General features: G+C 41.8%; 1 long non-coding RNA gene across 1 annotated transcript in view; it reads left to right on the forward strand.

Moving 5' to 3' along the window:
* The first annotated feature begins 1,137 nt into the window (after positions 1–1,137).
* Positions 1,138–20,109, forward strand: part of LOC116376143 (uncharacterized) — a 46,321-nt gene continuing 27,349 nt past the window's right edge. The window contains exon 1 of the long non-coding RNA XR_004211530.1: positions 1,138–1,187. This is a non-coding gene — a long non-coding RNA (uncharacterized LOC116376143). The remainder of the gene's footprint in view (positions 1,188–20,109) is intronic.

Below are 20,109 nucleotides of genomic sequence, written 5' to 3' on the forward strand. Positions count from 1 at the left end.
GTTTGAATCGTATAACAGAAGTTATGTATCAGGCGAAACCCTGAGGAAAAACCATTCAGATTTTTTTTTTGAGGTCACTCTCTTTTCAATGGATTTTCATTGGGAATCCTAATTTCTAAAGGACCTTCTTGCAGTTCCTTCCTCTTCCACTGGTTGTCACCAGTCTTTAGAAATTGGTTGAGGTTTTTCCTTTGTGTAATGAAGAAGTAGCCCTGTTCAAAACGAGGGTCACTTCAAGTGTACTGTTTGTTAAAGGCGCGTGACCAGAAAGGTAGCATCAGTTTGTTTTCTTCCTGTATTGAGCACAGATCATTCCGTCTTCAATTTTATCGATTATTTACTTTAAAAAGAACCTAAAGTTGTATTACAAAAGTAGTTTGAAATGTTTTGGCAAAGTTTACAGGTAACTTTTGAGATATTTTGTAGTCACGTTGCGCAAGTTGGAACCAGTGTTTTTCTGGATCAAATTCGCCAAATAAATGGACATTTTGGATATATATCGACAGAATTAATCGAACAAAAGGACCATTTGTGATGTTTATAGGACATATTGGAGTGCTAACAGAAGAAGCTCGTCAAAGGCAAGGCATAATTTATATTTTTATTTCTGCGTTTTGTGTCGCGCCTGCAGGGTTGAAATATGTTTTCTCCCTCTTTGTTTATGGAGGTGCTACTCTCAGATAATAGCATTGTTTGCTTTCGCCGAAAAGCCTTTTTGAAATCTGACATGTTGGCTGGATTCACAACACGTGTAGCTTTAATGTGGTATCTTACATGTGTGATTTCATGAAAGTTTGATTTTCATAGTAATTTATTTGAATTTGTCGCTCTTCATTTTCTCTGGCTTTTGGCCACGCTAGCGTCCCACATATCCCAGAGAGGTTAATTAAACCTGTTCTCCAGGTTAAGGTCTATGTGAAATTCAGTTAAGGAGGTCCGGTCTTGCTGGCTATTCAACCAATCCAAATGTTATGTGACGGATCAGCAGTACATGTTCTGTACAAACCCTCATTCGCCTGGCACCACCCGAATCAGACCACTGGCTCATGCAACAAGATTACAAGAGCTCAATATTTGACACCTGCGGACTCAGGAGAGTACAAATGTTCATATTATATTAATGAAACCTTTTACTACAGTGATACAGTGTCACGGCTGGATGAAGGACTGGACCAAGGTGCAGCATGGTAAGCCTACATTTTCTTTTTATTAAAAATGACACTGACAAAACAACGAACAAAACCAAACCGTGAAGCTTGGGCTATGTGCCCTGAACAAAGTCAAGTTAACTTCCCACAAAATAGGTGCGGGAAAAGGGTACCTAAGTATGGTTCTCAATCAGAGACAACGATAGACAGCTGTCCCTGATTGAGAACCATACCAGGCCAAGACATAGAAATACAAAACATAGAAAAAAGGACATAGAATGCCCACCCAGTCACACTATTTAACCAAAATAGAGAATAAAAAAGCCTCTCTATGGCCAGGGCGTGACATACAGTAAACATGACATTAGTGGAGGTACTTTCCAGTGTGTGGGACACCCAAGATCCTGGCCACCATGGAGGGGCACAGTGTTACCCTGTACTGTCAGGCCACCTACCAAACTCCCTCTGTCGTCTGACCTGGTTCGGGCTGGCCGAGCAGGTTTTTTTTTTAAATGTGGGCCTGAGTTGACCCTGAGTTGACCCTGAGCATTGTGGGGGACAGTGGGCAGTACCGATGCCAGGCTTACAGCATCATCCTGGACATGATGCAGCAGCAACAAAGCCCCTTCTAAACAGTCTATATCCTCTATTTCCCCATGACTGGAAGTGTGAATGCAGGAGTGGCAGTGTTGGTGCTAGATCTCTTTGCCTCTCAAGTGCATCCTGTTTCCATTGATCATGCTTGAGATGTTTCAACAACTTGATTGGAGTCCACCTGTGGGAAACTTAACTGATTAGACATGATTTGGAAAGGCACACACCTGGGTTTATCACAGGTGGACTCTAATCAAGTGGTTGAATTATCTCAAGCATGCTCAATGGAAACAGGATGCACCTGAGCACAATTTCGAGTCTCATAGCGATGGGTCTAAATACTGGGCAAATGTCTAGTCTCTAGTCTCAAACTGGGCAAAACACCTGTCTCAACATCAACAGTAAAGAGGTGACTCCAGGATAATGGCCTTCTAGACAGAGTTCCTCTGTCCAGTATATGTGTTATTTTGCCCATCTTAATCTGTTATTTTTATTGGCCAATCTGAGATATTGCTTGTTCTTTGAAACTCTGCCTAGAAGGCCAGCATCCTGTTGTCGCCTCTTCACTGTTGTCGTTGAGACTGGGGCTTTGCGGGTACTATTTAATGAAGCTGTCAGTTGAGGACTAGTGAGGCGTCTGTTTCTAAAACTAGACACTTTAATGTACTTGTCCTCTTGATCAGTTGTGCACCGGGGCCTCCCACTCCTCTTTCTATTCTGGTTAGGGTTTGCGCTGTTCTGTGAAGGGAGTAGTACACAGTATTTTACAAGATTTCTTGGCAATTGTTCGCATGGAATGGCCTTAATTTCTCAGAACAAGAATAGACTGACGAGATTCAGAAGAAAGGTCTTTGTTTTTGGCCATTTTGAGCCTGTAATAAAACCCACATGCTGATGCTCCAGATACTCAACTCGTCTAAAGAAGGCCCATTGTATTGCTTCTTTAATCAGAACAGTTTCAGCTGTGCTAACATAATTGCAGAAGGGCTTTCTAATGATCAACTTTTAAAATGATAAACTTGGATTAGCTAACACAAATGTGCTTTTGGAACACAGGAGTGATGCTTGCTGATAATGGGCTTCTGTATGCCTACGTAGATATGCCATGAAAAATCTGCCGTTTTCAGCTACAATAGTCATTTACAAGAATAGCAATGCCTGCAATGCATTCCTGATCCATTTTATGTTATTTTAAAACAGAACAATCAACAAGCTTTTCTTACAAAAACAAGGATATTTCTAAAGTGACCCCAAACTTTTAAATGGTAGTATATATATATATATATACACACACACACACACACACACACACACACACACACACACACACACACACACACACACACACACACACACACACACACACACACACACACACACAGTACCAGTCAAACGTTTGGACACAATTACTCATTCAAGGGGTTTTCTTTCTTGCATTCCTGTGGCGGTCCTCATGAGAGCCAGTTTCATCATAGCGCTTGATGGTTTTTGCGACTACGTTTGAAGAAACTGTCAAAGTTCTTGAAAATTTCTGGATTGATTGACCTTCATGTCTTAAAGTAATGATGGACTGTCATTTCTCTTTGCTTATTTGAGCTGTTCTTGCCATAATATGGACATGGTCTTTTACCAAATACAGCTATCTTCTGTATACCCCCCTATCTTGGCACAAACTCATTAAGAAGAAAATATATTGCACAAATGTACTTTTAAGAAGGCACACCAGTTAATCGAAATGCATTCCAGGTGAATACCTCATGAAGCAGGTTAAGAGAATGCCAAGAGTGTGCCAATCTGTCATCAAGGCAAAGGGTGACTTTTGAATTTATATATTTGGATTTGTTTAACACTTTTTTGGTTACTACGCATTTCCATATGTGTTATTCCATAGTTTTGATGTCTTCACTATTATTCTACAATGTAGAAAATCGTAAAAAAAATAGTGTGTGTGTGTGTGTGTGTGTGTGTGTATATATATGGTATATATATATATATATATATATATATACCAGAAAAATCACATTGTAGGATTTTTTATGAATTTATTTGCATGTCATGTCCATTAGTATTTGAACAGTGACACAATTTGCATCATTTTGGCCCTGTACACCACCACAATAGATTTGAAAGGAAACAATCAAGATGTGCTGTAAGTGTAGAATTTCATGATTCATTTAAGATTTTGTCAAAATTATTGTATGAACCGTTTAGGGACTGCAACCATTTGTATACATAGCCCCCCAATTTTAGGGCTCAAAAGTAATTGGACAAACTAATATAATCAATTGTGAGTTTTAATACTTTTTTGCAAATCCTTTGCAGTCAATGACTGCCTGAAGTCTGTAACCCATAGACGTCACCAGATGCTGGGTTTCTTCTTGTCTTCTGTTCCTGGTTGATCCTGGGTTGATCTTTCACAGTATGCTTTGGGTCATTTGAGTAATTATACTGATTCATGTTTAATAACAAAAAGGAATAAACACGAACACTACAAAAACAACAAACGTGGAAAACCAAAACAGTCCTATCTGGTGCAAACACAGAGACAGCAACAAACACACAGTGAAACCCAGGCTACCTAAATATGGTTCCCAATCAGAGACAATGACTAACACCTGCCTCTGATTGAGAACCATATCAGGCCAGACATAGAAATAGACAAACTAGACATGAAACATAGAAATATACAAAGTAAACTATGGTCAGGGTGTGACACATTTGGCTGAATCTGAGCAAATAATATAGTCCTAAACACTTCAGAATTTATCCTGCTGCTTTTGTCAGCAGTCACATCATCAATAAATACAAGGGAACCAGTTCCATTGGCAGCCATACATGCCCGCGCCATGACACTACCTCCCCCATGCTTCACAGATGATGTGGTATGCTTCAGATCATGAACAATTCCTTCCCTTCTCCATACTCTTCTCTTCCATCATTCTGGTACAAGTTGACATTTGTCTAATCTGTTGTTCCAGAACTGTACAGGCTTTTTTCCAATGTTTTTTTTGGCAAACTCTCTAATCTGGTCTTCCTGTTTTTGAGGCTTACCAATTGTTTACATCTAATGGTAAACCATCTGTATTTACTCTGGTGAAGTTTTCTCTTGATTGTTGACCCTGACACAGATATGCCTACCTCCTGGAGGGTGTTCCTGATGTGGCCCAACTGTTGTGAAGGGGTTTTTCTTCACCAGGGAAAGAATTCTTCTGTCATCCACCACAGTAGTTTTCCGTAGTCTTCCGGGCCTTTTGGTGTTCCTGAGCTCACCAGTGCATTATTTATTTTTAAGAATGTAACATGATTTGGCCACACCTAAAGATTTTGCTATCTCTCTGATGGGTTTGTTTAGGTTTTTCAGCCTAATGATGGCTTGCTTCACTGGCGGTGATAGCTCTTTGGACTTCATATTGAGAGTTAAAAGCAACAGATTCCAAATGCAAATGCCACACTTGAAATCAACTCCAGACCTTTTATCTGCTTACTTGTAAATAAACTAATGAGGGAATAACACACACCTTAGCCATGATGGAACAGCTGAGCAGCCAATTGTCCAATTACTCTAGGTCCCTTAAAACAGGGGGGACCACATACAAAAAGTGCTGTAATTCCTATGACGTTCACTTGATTTGGATATAAATACCCTCAAATTAAAGCTAAAAGCCTGCACTTTCAGCTCATATACATCATTTAATTTCAACTCCAATATGCAGTGGTTGACAGCTAAAATAATAATAACTTGGTAAAAGTCCAAATATTTATGGACCTGAATGTAAATTGTAATTTTCACACCAATTCTCTTTTCCTCCTCTAACACTCCCCTCTTATGATTCATCCCATCTGTCTGTATCTGCCAACCTTCTGACCTGCTTATTGATTATTACACAAAATTGATAGCGTAATTGAAATGATGCCCTTGCTTTGGAGGATTTTTCTGCCCAGCCCCTCAGTGTGGCCATTACCCGGAGTCGTGACCTCTGCAGATGGAGTTCCCTCTTACTGGGTCCCGTAAGAGGACTCTCGGCCCTAATTCAATAATGGAGAGGAAGAATAGGCAGTGGAGGCCTCATCAGGAGGAGGGGGTGACATCCCTCTTCTCCTCCTCTGTTTCTCCTCCTTCCTCCTCTCTCCAGTAACTCTCACCACCCAACCCAAACCCCTCCACTTCAGTGCTCTCACCATCCACCCTCCTCTCCTCACTTCACCTTAAACCCCCCCCCCCCTCCTCAGGGCACTTAGGGCATGGGACCAGCTGTGCCAGGACCAAAAATCATTGGGATCCATCTTTTAAATTCTGATTTATTACTCCCGTTCTATCAATATTGTTATTGTTTAAAGTGGCCCTGGCTCTGGCAGGCTAAGCCTCTGACTGACAGACACACAGTCTGAGTCCTGGTGGGATGGCTCTCTCTTTAATTATGAATGTGAGGAAGAGGATGGAGCAGGGGGTGAATGGTGGGGGGAGTGAGTTTGAGTATGATTAGAGATTAGATCAGAGAATTGAATAGTCACATATATAGTGTTGCAGGTGTAATTACAGTGTGCAGTAGCATTATTGGGCTCTGAGCACCAACAATGCAGGACAAATTGAACTTAACAATAAAATATAATAAAAATAGATAATAACAAACGGTATTGCACTATATAGGGAATAGGGTGCCATTTGGGACGCAGACCCATTTACACTGCCATGTTCCTGTGTGTTCCTGTGTGGGTGCATGATGCGAGGTGGGGTATGGGGAATCCTGAATAATTCACTGGCTCCTGCATGGTAACCCACTAGGTGGCAGCCATTGATATATGGGTGAGTGAATGTCTGCGCTGCATGATGTTGTGGTCAGGTAAATTAGATACTTTACCTTGGAAAGCTGAGAGCTCCCAGCCAGGCATGCAGAGACCTGTGGTGTAGCCGACTAGGCTTACAGACGGCAGGATATCTGCTCAGCTTATTAGGCCTCGTAATGGCAGTGTAAACGGGGATTGCATCCCAAATGGCACCTTATTCCCTATACCAAATAAGGCTACATTAGCTGTATAGCACCCCTACCTTGTCACAACACAACTGATTGGCTCAAATGCGTTAAAACCTCTTGATACTACCCATCCCAGAACCGGCAGCGTAATCATCGACGGACACTAATTAGCATAACGCAACGGACATAAATATTACTAGAAAATATTCCTATTCATGAAAATCACAAGTGAAATAAATTTTAACACAGCTTAGCCTTTTGTTAATCACCCTGTCATCTCAGATTTTCAAAAGATGCTTTACAGCCAAAGCAAGACAAGCATTTGTGTAAGTTTATCGATAGCCTAGCATAGCATTATGTCCAGCTAGCAGCAGGTAACTTGGTCATGAATATCAGAAAAGCAATCAAATTAAATAATTTACCTTTGATGAGTTTCGGATGTTTTCACTCACGAGACTCCCAGTTAGATAGCAAATGTTCATTTTTTCCCAAAATATTATTTTTGTAGGCGAAATAGCTCCGTTTGTTCTTCACGTTTGGCTGAGAAATCGACCGGAAATTGCAGTCACGACAACTCCGAAAAATATTCCATATTAGCTCCATAATATCGACAAACATGGCAAACGTTGTTCATAATCAATCCTCAAGGTGTTTTTCAAATATCTATTCGATAATATATCCACCGGGACAATTGGTTTTTCAGTAGGAGCGAAAGGAAAAATGTCTACCTCTGTATTTTAAGCGAGAATCACTCTGAGAGCCATCAGGTGACCACTTACACAATGTAGCCGCTTACGGGTATTCTTCAACATAAAGGCGTAAAACTACGTCACAATGTTGTAGACACCTTGGGAAATACGTAGAAAAAGTAATCTGGTTGATAGCCCATTCACTGCTTAATAGGGACGCATCGGAGTGTTTTCTATCCTAAGCTGTCAATTATATGCATATTCTAGCATCTTGTCCTGACAAAATATCCCGTTTACTTTGGGAACGTTATTTTTCCAAAAATGAAAATACCCCTAGTCACAACAGGAAAAAAATTATACAAATGGACTTTTAACAAGGCACACCTGAAGCTGATTGAGAGAATGCTAAGAGTGTGCAAAACTGTCATCAAGGCAAACAGTGGCTACTTTGAAGAATATATTTTCATTTGCTGAACACTTTTTTTGATTCCAAATGTGTTATTTCATATTTTTATTGTCTTTATTCTACAATATAAAAAAATAGTACAAATAAACCCTTGAATGAGTAGCTGTGTCCAAACATTTCTGTCTTCAATCTCTGCTTTTTTTGCGACTGTAACTATGGCACTACTGGATCCAACACATTTGTCCCTCTTAAATGTGCTGCCAGCAGGTGGGCAATTCCTTCCAGGAAGGAGAGAGGGAAGGAACAGCTGAAGGATGAAACTGTAAAAAGTGGGCACGACACAGCATGGCATGGTAGTCTGTAGTAAAAGGAGAGTTACACTGCCTGGCATGGTAGTCCGTTTTATAGAGGGTCAAGCAGCTGTGTGGTGCGCTGAGAGCAGACAGAACTGGGGAGGAGAGATGCCTTGGAGGGAGAGACGCTTGCGGGGTCGCCGTTCCCTCTGAGAGGGAGAAATCTGGGCTGGAAACAAGGATGCAAGGAACCAAGGAAGGAGAGGGACGTCCTGAATCCAGCCTCTCCTCCCTCCCTTCTTTCACTCACCAGCCCCATTCCTCCTCTTCCTCTCTGGTATTCCAGCTTGCTAAAGCCATTAGCTTGGTTTGGGACCTCACTATCCTGAGTTTACGTTTTCTCATTTAGCAGGCAGTTAAAACTTCTGGCTTGGCATCCCATTTCATCCACGGTGCTCATGTCATCTACACACACACAGACACACACACATACACACCCTTGGCACTCCAGGCATCCACACTTGGACAACTGAGGCTGGGGCTTGTCACTAAATCCTCTTGGCTCCTCGTTGTCTAGGTGATGACGGTTGTCTAGTTCACCTTCCGTCAACTTCTCCATCTGTCTTTAGTGTGTCTTTTGAGTGGTGTTTACCACATCCTGCAATGGTGGTGACTTTTATTTCATCACCTCAAGACCTCTGGGTACTATAAGAATAATTTAAAGATAAATACACAACTCAGAGGATGAGAGGACGAGAGTGCTAAAACAGAGTCCTAATGATCAATAGAGTTAACGATCAATAGGAGTTGGATTTCAGTTCAACATCTGTTTAGAATCTGTTGAACGTCACTCCTGAACTCAGAGCTACATGTGCTGCTGTCTGTACATTGAGTCGGGAGCAGGATACTTGTTATTTGGCCATTGGCCAAGTTGTAATGCAAGGACTTCTAATTGGTCAACCCCAGGCTAGGGTGGGGGTGGGGGTAAAAATAGCATACTGTTCCTTTGTTCGGTGGAAAAAAGCTGAGGACAGGGGAGACTGAACATCTGAACATCTTGATTTGTCCTTCTCAAATTAACCTACAGTATTTTCTCCCCTTGATATTATTTGGAGTTTGTGTTTTGAAGAATAACATCAATTGCTAACACTTGGTGCCGTGACCCGGGTGAATTGGTCTGAACAACAACAACAAGAAAAACGTATCAACTGTGTGTTGATCCAGAAGAAAGAGAGAAGGCTGTGCATAACCCACTTTGGGGGGGTCAACTCCGAATCTCCCTGATTTGCTTTGGAGTTTGTGTTATTGAAGAATAACATCAATTGCCAACAGTATTGAGGCCAATGTATGGTAAGGGCACTTGATGCGAAAGCCAGTTATGAACTTCATATTTCCTGAAGTTAACCTATGCTTGAATCTGGTATTTCGGTGGTCATCTCTATAAACGAGTTTAATAGCAGCTAGTGTTATACAGAAGGCCTAAGCAGCAGAATCATATAGGTCACTTTCCCTGTAGCCTTCAGTGTGTCAGGTTAACTAATATCTCATAAAACTAGTATTAAAAGCCTGATGGCCTCATAAAAGCTGAGCTGAGGCCTATTTAAGTGAACACGTCACCCAGAGGCCTTCACACTGTATGTATTTACCACTGCATCCCCACTCTCCCGACTCCATATTGAAAGCAGTTATTTTTCAGATGCCTTTACTAACTACCACACGCATATAGCTGTTCTATACAAAGAGCAAAAATGAATCAGTCATGACTCTTGCTTGCGTGCGTGCGTGCCTGTGTGTGTGCGTGCGTGTGCAGGCCCTCTGTTTCCTTGTGTGATTAGCAAGGCCTAATAATTTGCATGCAGAGGGAGAGCTTTGCCTCAAAGCCGAGAGAGAGTGGTATAGCAGCAGAGAGCCCAGCACTGAATCCTGTATAGAGGTGCTGTGAATATAATAGATGTTCCTCACACAGTCTCTTAGAGTTAGAGTGACTCACAATCAATAGGCCTCGATTTACACTGCTTTACATCAAAGTTCATCATTCTCTTTCTGAGCTGTCAGACATGGGGCTCTAGTCTACTCTCTACATAACTCACTTTCCCAGTGAAATAAAGTTATAGAAAGTTGCCGTTGTTGGCTGTTGAGAAAGTTTGTTTTATGAAGCAAGACCTTCCACTTTAATGTCTTGCTTTGCTTTGAAGTGCTTTTTGGACACATTCTGTACTTGTGAGTTGATATAATCTTCTTTTCCAACAACAATTAGACTGTAATTTCGGTCTAAGAATAGCTGAGCTTCTTAATAAATAACTCCAAGCACAACCGCGTCTTTTCCGAGAACTCGGCTGTCAACTAGATTCTAATTGTGTCAGTGCTTGGGATTGAGAATGACGTACTGTAACTCATGGGGTTAACTAACTGAATTACAAGGAAATGCATTTTCTTAGAACAAATGTACATGCACTTGACTTTCAGTAGTATGTTGTATACAGACCAAAGTTATCTCAGACCAGTGTTGTACGTATGTACTGAACCTTCGTTGTCATGCTTCGGAGAAATGCTCACCTTTTGCATATATATTACTTTATGACTGGAGGTTAGCCAGAGTATAAAGCATTTATTGTCCATATTAGGTGAGCTCCAAGATCTAATAACACACGTTTACATGGACAGTTTCTATGGAGATATACCATTTACAGTAATTACTCTAACAGAACAAGACCTTTCCATAGTTTGTTAGTTTCTCTAAAACTTTTCAATGAGAGGAGCTTCTACATCACAGTGAATATACTGTAATTCTGTATGTCATTCAAGCTGAATCAGATGCTGGCAAGATTACTTTAAATAATTGATCAAGATCTGGACTGGATCTGCTGAATGTCTGATTGGCTTACCGGAAGAGTCTGGCTAACATTTTCTGTTCTGGCACTGCGGCCACTAGTCAGAGAAGCCCTTTAGTGACTGGGTAACCTCAGCTTCTGTCGGTCTGGCTGACATTCTCTTTTCTGGCACTGCGGCCACTAGTCACAGAAGCCCTTTAGTGATTGGGTCTAACTCAGCTTCTGTTTCCCTTTTCATATTATTTGTATCTTGAAGGTTTTCTATCCATAAGCGTTTCATATCATCTTGCTATAAGAAGTGACACCGGGTTTTTTCCTACACGTTATTTTTATTGTTCAGTCACATTTATTATTGAAGGGTGCAACAAAGGGCACACACTTGAAGAAAAAAAGCCCAAAAGCTGTTTCTGTTCTGTCATTCCATTCCATACAAGTAACACAAGGATTGACAACATGCCAGTGTGACAAGTGGACATTGCAGAGCAAGCGTAGGAAATGTCCTCATCCAAACAAGATAGCTGCAACCCTGTTCCACCGTAAGCTTTCACAGGCTGACAGTCCCCCTTCAGAGTGAAAGAGGGAGTATTAAAGCTTAAATTACAGTATATTTATGAGAAATAAATGATGGATTATTGTGAATAGCAATACACTTAAAATTGAAATAATAATGTTGAGAACCCTTGGTTCAGAAATAAAAGCACTTTATGCATCTAGTCCGCCCATTTGAAGGTCATCAGTATTTGGACAAATTCATTGATGCGTATTAAAGGAATCAAAAGTTTAGTGTTTGGTCCCATATTCCTAGCACGCAATGACTACATCAAGCTTGTGACTCTACAAACTTGCTGGATGCAGTTGGTTTTGGTTGTGTTTCAGATTATGTTTTGCCCAGTAGAATGGTAAATATTACATTTTTTGGAGTCACTTTTATTGTAAATAAGAATGGAATATGGTTCTGAACACTTTTACAATAATGTGGATGTTACCATGATTATGGTTAATCATGAATGAATGATGAAAGTTACAGATGCATAAATAGCAATGATCAACAAACAATTAGACGGAGCTTAAAGAATTTTGAAAAGAATAATGGGCAAATGTTGCACAATCCGGGTGTGGAAAGCTCTTAGAGACTTACCCAGAAAGACTTACAGCTGTAATTGCTGCCAAAGGTGATTCTAACATGGATTGACTCAGGTGGTTGAATACTTAACTACTGTAATCAAGACATAAATATTTTTATGTTATTATTTTATTATGTTATTATACAATTATAGAATGTTTCTACTTTGGCATTACATAAAATGTTGTGTAGATCATTGACAAAAAATGATAGTTAAATACATTTGAATCCCACTTTCTAACATAACAAAATGTGGAAAAAGTCAAGGTATGTGAATACTTTCTGAAGGCACTGCATGTCTTTGTGAGGGTCCTGGGGTGAGCCAGGCCCTGCTCCTACTTTTCTTTCCTTTATCCCTCTCTGATCTTTATTCTAGACGAGGGCCCTCCAGCCCTCCACGGGGTCCCCCAGGATAAGGTGTTTGTTCTGCACTGCAGTAGGACCCAGGCCAGCCTCACCTCCTACCCCCTGCTAAAGGACCCCGCTCCACAGGCGTCCCCCTCTTACCTTCGCTAATCAGAGCGCTACGCTCCTCGGTCACGCTGCTGGTCCATGCAAGCAGTTCTGTAGACGGCCTCTTAGGTTCCTTTCCATATGGGCTGTATAGGCTACTGTGCAGCCCCAAGGAACGGGTGAAAAGCCCCCCCACCGCTCCCACCATTCAACCATCGCCCCCACAGCAGAAAGCCTCTCCACCCAGACGCAACCCTCACCCCCCAGCCAGCTGTCGCCCACTGCAGGGCCTTGTGCCAAATTTCACCCTCTTCCCTAGATAGTGTAATATTTTTGACCAGAGCCCTTTGGTCACTAAAGTGTACTAAAGTGTACTAAATACACTTTAGGCTGAGATTTGGGACGCAGCCTAGGACTGATAGAGGAAGGGTTCTCAGCAGGAGTGGGGGTTGTGGGGGGTGTGAACCATGTCTGCACATCAGTGAGATGGGTACATGGATGAAGTCACTGTTTCACAAATCCAGGGTATTATCGCCTGTATTATCGCCCTTTGTCTGTCCAGGCAGGCTGCAGCTGTCACTCACTGGTCTGGCTAGCCTGGGCTGGGGGAGAGACCAACAAACTAGGTAATATTCATGGACAGAGAGATACAGAGATTGGGAAGAGAGAGAGATGAGAAAAAGAGAGAGACAATTGGAGGAGAAAGAGTGACAGAGGGGGAGAGAAAGATAGAGGGAAGAGAGAGCGAAAGAGAATGGAGAGGGAGTGAGGTAAAGAGAGAGCATGTGAGGAAGCCATTCAGTCAGTCACATGACATTTGATTGCTGTCAACCTCTGACAGATCTGCTGAATATAAAAAGGAAAAACATCTATTTTATCTCCCTCTCCAAAATGGCCAGCAGTAATGCCACTGATTGAATCATTCATTTTACGTTTCTGTAGATTAGTCGTCTGACCAATGCCTGCCCTGTCTTCACGACCAATACGGCTGCTTTGAAAATAAATACAAGTCTGTAGGGATGTGAAATAAATATGATTTATGCTTTGGAGCTCAAGCAATATGGTTGAAGGGTAACCGCACGCCTGCACCTCCTCTCATCTGTAGTATGGAGATATTGAGGACAGAGCCACAAGTCAGATCAGTCTAATATTATAGATAGACGTTAAATTGTGCCTAGGATCAGATAAGACATAAGATTTAAAGTCACACTATAAAAAGCCTGAATTTCTTTCAACTTCAAAGTGTTGAAACCCCCAATTATATACACCGTATGACCAAAAATATGTGGACACCTTCTTGTCGAACATCTCATTCCAAAATCATTGGCATTAATATGGAGTTGGTCCCCCTGTGCCGCTATAACAGTGGAAATGCTTTCCACTAGATGTTGGAACATTGCTGTAGGGACTTCCATTTAGCCACAAGAGCATTAGTGAGGTCGGTCACTGAGGTTGGGCGCTTAGGTCTGGCTGGCAGTCGGCTTTCCAAATCATCCCAATTATGTTTGATGGGTCAGGGCTCTGCGCATGCCAGTCAAGTTCTTCCACACCGATCTCGACAAACCATTTCTGTATTTCGTTTTGTGCACGGGGGAATTGTCATGCTGAAACAGGAAAGGGCATTCCCCAAACTGTTGCCACAAAGTTGGAAGCACATAATCATCTAGAATATCATTGTATGCTGTTACATTAAGATTTCCCTTCACTGGAACTAAGGGGCCTAGCTCGAACCATGAAAAACAGCAGCAGACCATTATTCTTCCTCTACCAAACTTTATAGCTGGCACTATGCATTTGGACAAGCAGCGTTCTTCTGGCATCTGACAAAACCCAGTTTCGTCCATCGGACTTCCAGATGGTGAAGCGTGATCCATCACTCCAGAGAACTTGTTTCCACTGCTCCAGTGTCCAACAGCGGTGAGCTTAACACCACTCCAGTCGACACTTTGCCTTGCGCATAGTGATCTTAGGCTTGTGTGCAGCTGCTCGGCCATGGAAACCCATTTAATGAAGCTCCCGACGAATAGTTATTGTGCAGACGTTGCTTTCAGAGACCGTTTGGAACTCGGTAGTGAGTGTTGCAACAGAGGACAGATTATTACCCGCTACGCGCTCGGCGGTCCCGTTCTGTAAGCTTGTGTGGCCGACCACCTTGCAGCTGAAAATTGACGAATTGACTTGTCGGAAAGGTGGCATCCTATGACAGTGCCACAAATCTCGCTCGCTCTCGCTCGCTCTCTCGCTATCTCTTTCTCTCTCTGCCCCCCTCTCTCTAATAACATACGTATATGTTTAAATAGAAACCCACAAAGCTGTTATTATCCCATACCGTATAATAACTCCTGTGTTCTGACTCTTTATCTATTCATGTTTGTCTGTGTTCTGTTTCTCGTGTGATAACAGTTGTTTCTTTATTATATGCATATTCCCAATACATACTGAAGCAGGTGAGCAAAGGTAGAGATAAAATTAAGTTCATACTTACATCTCAGCGTTTTGGCCCCCTTCACTGTGACTTCTAACAGTTATAGAATAGTCTGCTGACAAATTGCTCTTGGAGGGAGATAAGGTGTGCGGCAGAGTGATATTATTGAACAACAAGAAAGAGTGAGAGAGAGAAGGTGTGCGTGTGAGAGGAGTTGGTGTGTGTGCCTGCCTGTGTGTTTGCACATTTGTGTGTGTCTCTCTAAATAGGGCCAAAGGGAGAGAAGTAGCCTCACTCACACACTGACCTTTCAGCGAAAGGGAACACACAGACAGATATTGAGTGAGTCTCATTGTACTTGAGAGAAAGAGTCTGTAGGGATATGGATATTTATTTTATCTCCCCTCCTAGTTAATTGGTGATTCACCAGTTGGTCTATTTTCCACTGAGTCTTATTCATTTAATTGAAGCAGACTTTAGAAAAGGACAATGAAGCGTGACTATGCCACGTCAATTCTTCGCTCCCACACACATGCAGGCAGACACAGACACAGACACAGACACAGATACAGGCACAGGCACAGGCACAGGCACAGGCACAGGCACAGGCACAGACACAGACACAGACACAGACACAGACACAGACACAGACACAGACACAGACACAGACACAGACACAGACACAGACACAGACACAGACACAGACACAGACACAGACACAGACACAGACACAGACACAGACACAGACACAGACACAGACACACACACACTGATTCAGTGAGCAGCAGCTATCATTTACCATGGCATACATTTACATAGCCTGTGACCTTTTCCCCAATGCACAAACACTTTCATGTAGTCGCCGATCCTTCCATCCTTGCTCATTCATATTCCTCCATACAGGCCTACTGTCCAGCAGACGTTCATACACATTCATCCTAAATTGCCCGGACAGTCTACTGGAAATTGCCGGCAAGGTTTTTTTTTTTGTGTGAGCTTTTATTTTGCAGAAAGCTGTTACATATGGGTATGTCCCATATGGCACAGTATTCACTAGTGAATAGTGTGCCATTTGGAATGCGGATGTTGATGTATGCAGACAGAGGGGTATTTGTAAAGCAGTGACACTTGATATGGATGGCAGCGTACACCAATGATCATGGTGACTGTGGAGGATACTGAGTCCCGGCCAACGGCTGAATCCATCTTTTAGTTTATATGAGGAAAGGGCTTGCGCACACATATGCATAAACACACAGATGCATATACACACACACACAGACACACGCTTGTTGGCTATCCTAGTCACTGATAACTGCCTACCATGTGCTTCCTTCACTCCTTCTTTTTCTATTCAAAGTACCATGCTTTAATCTTGTATTTGAATGTCTTCATACTAAAGATTCACATAGTTGGTGGGAGCTGGTCCTCCAAGAAACACATCAACTTTGAACAATGGATGGTGGATCTGGACCCTTTGAACCACCGTGACAAATTCACCCCTTGATCCCTCCCATAGTAGCAGCAGACTCTACTCCATGCTTCCAATTTCCATTACTCTTTTCAACGCTTCAAATTCTATTGACGTTACATACTGCCATTTTTTTTGTTGTCTCAATTCAGCCCAGCTCCTCTCTCCCCCTTCAATTCTCACCCCATATTGCCTCCATGAAGGCAGTAATAATATTGGGCATAATTCTCTCAATTTTCACTGAATTAACACTGGAGGAGGGTGAGGGATCCATTTTCACTGAATTAACACTGGAGGAGGGAGGGGGAGGGGGAGGCCTGACTCTGGGTCAAGGAAAGAAGGAATTTACAAATGTGTTTGTTTGGAGTAAATGGATGGAACTTTCCATAAGACAGGTATAGAAGGAGTTCACATTTCAACCTCCTTTTCAGACCTGGGTTCAAAAAGTATTTGTTTTCTATGGGGGGCAGGTAGCCTAGTAGTTTAAAGTGTTGGTCCAGTAACTGAACGGTTGCTAGATTGAATCCCCGAGCTGACAAGGATACAAATCAGTCTTTCTGTCCCTAAACAAGGCAGTTTTCCCACTGTTCCTAGGCCGTCATGGTAAGTACAAATTTGTTCTTAACTGACTTGCCTAGTTAATCAAAAATAAATTCAGCATTCCTGGAGTGCCAGATGGGCAGCGTTTTCCTTTTGTTCCATTGTGCCAGGCAATCTCAATCAAGCACAGCTGAAGCATTTGAAAAAAAACAAATACTAATTCAACTGCAATCTTCTCTCATTTCCACCATTGAGAACTTGTTGTACTTCCTCACATGGTGCAGGAATGGGCATGGCAGCTAGCTACGTATGTCAACACCCAGATAATGTGTTATCACAGGTTTATACAGGAGGGTCGTTCCACATCAAAAATCACAAGGAAGAGGATTTCGACACCCACAATCTCAGATTGTTTCTGTTGTTAGAGACAGATAGGATTAGCATTCCTGCAATGTTGTTGAAATATAATTTGATCTTGAGAAATTAAGCTAGTTTATTCACCCAAATTGGCCATTTTGATGGAAGGATTCGCATAATATTCAATAAATATAGTACCTAACATCCAATTTGGATGAGTTAGACATGAGGAATCTCAAGAAATTGTCAAAAGCCACCCACAGATTCCCCACACCCGACGCCAATCCCACTTCAACAATGACTATATGGTATCAGTTCTCTGTCTGACAAGTAGCATGGAGCTGTGGCTCGGAGTATTGTTTCTTCGTCCTATGTAATGTATTCCAAGTGAATTTGGTGATGTTTTTTTCAAACTTTACAGATAAATTGGCCATAGAAGTTGTTGGGTTTATGTCCTAGCCTACATCCCGATAGTACCAGGATCTGACCACTAGATGGTGCTGTTAAAGGTGTTTTCTTTTTGAAAGAACACCCCCCATCAATTTTAAAGGGATATTTCACCAAAATTACATATTGGTTTCCTTGACCTGTAAGCAGGCTATGGACAAGGTATGACAGCAATCCATGCGTTGGTTTTGTTGTCCACTGTTTCGAATGTTAAATTTTTTAACAAAACCAACTCACGGGTTGCTGTCATACTTGTTCATAAAGTTCTTATAGGGTAAGGAAACCAATATGTCATTTTATAATTTGGGTGAACTATCCCTTTAACATTGAGGGTGGGGGGGCCATCACCAAATTCAATGAGAATACATAACATAGTATGACAAAACAATACTCAGAGTCACAGCTCCATACTACTTGTTAGACATAGAGAACTGATACTGTATGCTCATTGTTAGGGTGGAATTGATGTGTGGGGTCCGTGGGTGGCTTTTGACAATTTATTTGGATTCCTCAGGTTTCACTCATTGTTAGAAAAAATTTGGCCCAAATCAGATTTTAGGTACTATATTTATTGAATATTATATGAATCCTATAAATACAAATAGCCAATTTTGGTGCAAACTCCTTTGTTAGTTGCACAAATCCACCACCTTAAAATGCATAGACTGATAATGGGTGGTTGACCATCACACTGAAATAAATGTCCAACTCCTCACAGATGTATAATTAACAAAATGGCCTTAATATATCATTGCGTTTACTTGATAGCTACCTATACAAATAGCTAGCTAGAACAAAGTGTTAATAAGATAAATTCATTAAAAAGATTAAAAGCAATACAAATAAGTTATCCAGTAGGCATCTACTGAGGGAGCTAAGAGCTGTGTTGACTAGCTTCATTTCTAAGATATCAATTCATATTTGAACAAAACAATGTCGCAGGAATGCTTCTAACTACAAAAATGATTTCAGAACAATCTGAGATAGTGGATGCTTGCTAGCTGTAAACACCTCTTATCTCATCTCTGTAACTCTCCAACGGGCTCGGAGAGGTGAAGGTCGAAACATGACTCGCCAAACCGCGCTTCTTAACACCCGTCCGCTTAACCCGGAAGCCAGCTGCCCCAATGTGTTGGAGTAAACACTGCTCAACTGACGATCGAAGTCAGCCTGCAGGCACCCGGCCTGCCACAAGGAGTCGCTAGAGCATGATGAGCCAAGTAAAGCCCGACACCGGCGGATTCAGTAGATTGAGATGCAGTCCACGAAAAGTCTCTAGAGTAAAACATGATGACGTTACCAATTTTCTGAACCTTACAGGCCAGTGGTCCATCTAATAGCCATCATCCATACATATGATTATAAAAGCCTAATGTATGCTCACATCAGCAAGCATTACATAAAGCCATGAGAATCAAATGGCTTATAACTAATACAATTTGTTTTAATTGTCGCGTGGAACAACAGAGCGAGAGATTGAGAGCATTTCAGAATGACGGCTCGCTTGCTCTGCAGCAGCGACGTGCATCCAACTCAATCCAACTCAATTCGTCCTTTATGAGGTGCTATTTCGCTGTGTTTTAATGAAGCCTGATTGGCACTGCGTCCTAGAGGCCATTATCATCAGAAGGATGTGCTGGCTGTAATCTGCAATTATGGGCCTAATTGTGTTCAGGATCCTCTGGGTTTAAATGAGCAATCAGGTCTACTGCTGGTGAACCACCTGTAAGTGCCACCTTGGAGCAGAGTGATGACGACAGTGTGACTGTGCGACAGTTCCGATGTAAAATGTCCATCTTAAGTGTCCCTAGATGCTGTTCTCCGTTCTCTCTTCCTTCTCTCTATTTTCTTTCTCTTTGTCTGTCTTTACGCCGGCTCTCCCTCCCTTTCCTTTCTCCATATCTCCCTATCTTTCTCTTTATTTCACCCTCTCTCTCTCTCCCTCCCACCCCTCTCTCAACCCATCCCATCCAATCCCTCCCTCTCTCCTCTATGGAATGTAAACTGGGCCCTATTATAAAGCCAGTTGTCTTGTCATAATTATGCATTGTGTCAGACCCTGCCTCTGTTGGTGGTGATAAAAGGAGAGACTGATTAACTGAGGGGAGAGTATTGATTCCTATTGACAGGGCTCTCAAAGCCACTAATGAAAGGAATGCAAATTCATCTTCAACAAGAGCACTGTTTAATAACGCCTCACACCATAAAAACCCATAATATAGGCCATTCTCCCTGTCTAAAAAGAACATGGATCACTCACAATAGTTCAAAAGGGATTATTTTTGTTTGCTCAATGGACAGTAGGAATGGATTTTGACAACATTCTAAAATGGTTAAAATTATATTAATACACAGTATT

The sequence above is a fragment of the Oncorhynchus kisutch genome, linkage group LG11, assembly GCF_002021735.2.
Source record: "Oncorhynchus kisutch isolate 150728-3 linkage group LG11, Okis_V2, whole genome shotgun sequence".
Taxonomy (NCBI): domain Eukaryota; kingdom Metazoa; phylum Chordata; class Actinopteri; order Salmoniformes; family Salmonidae; genus Oncorhynchus; species Oncorhynchus kisutch.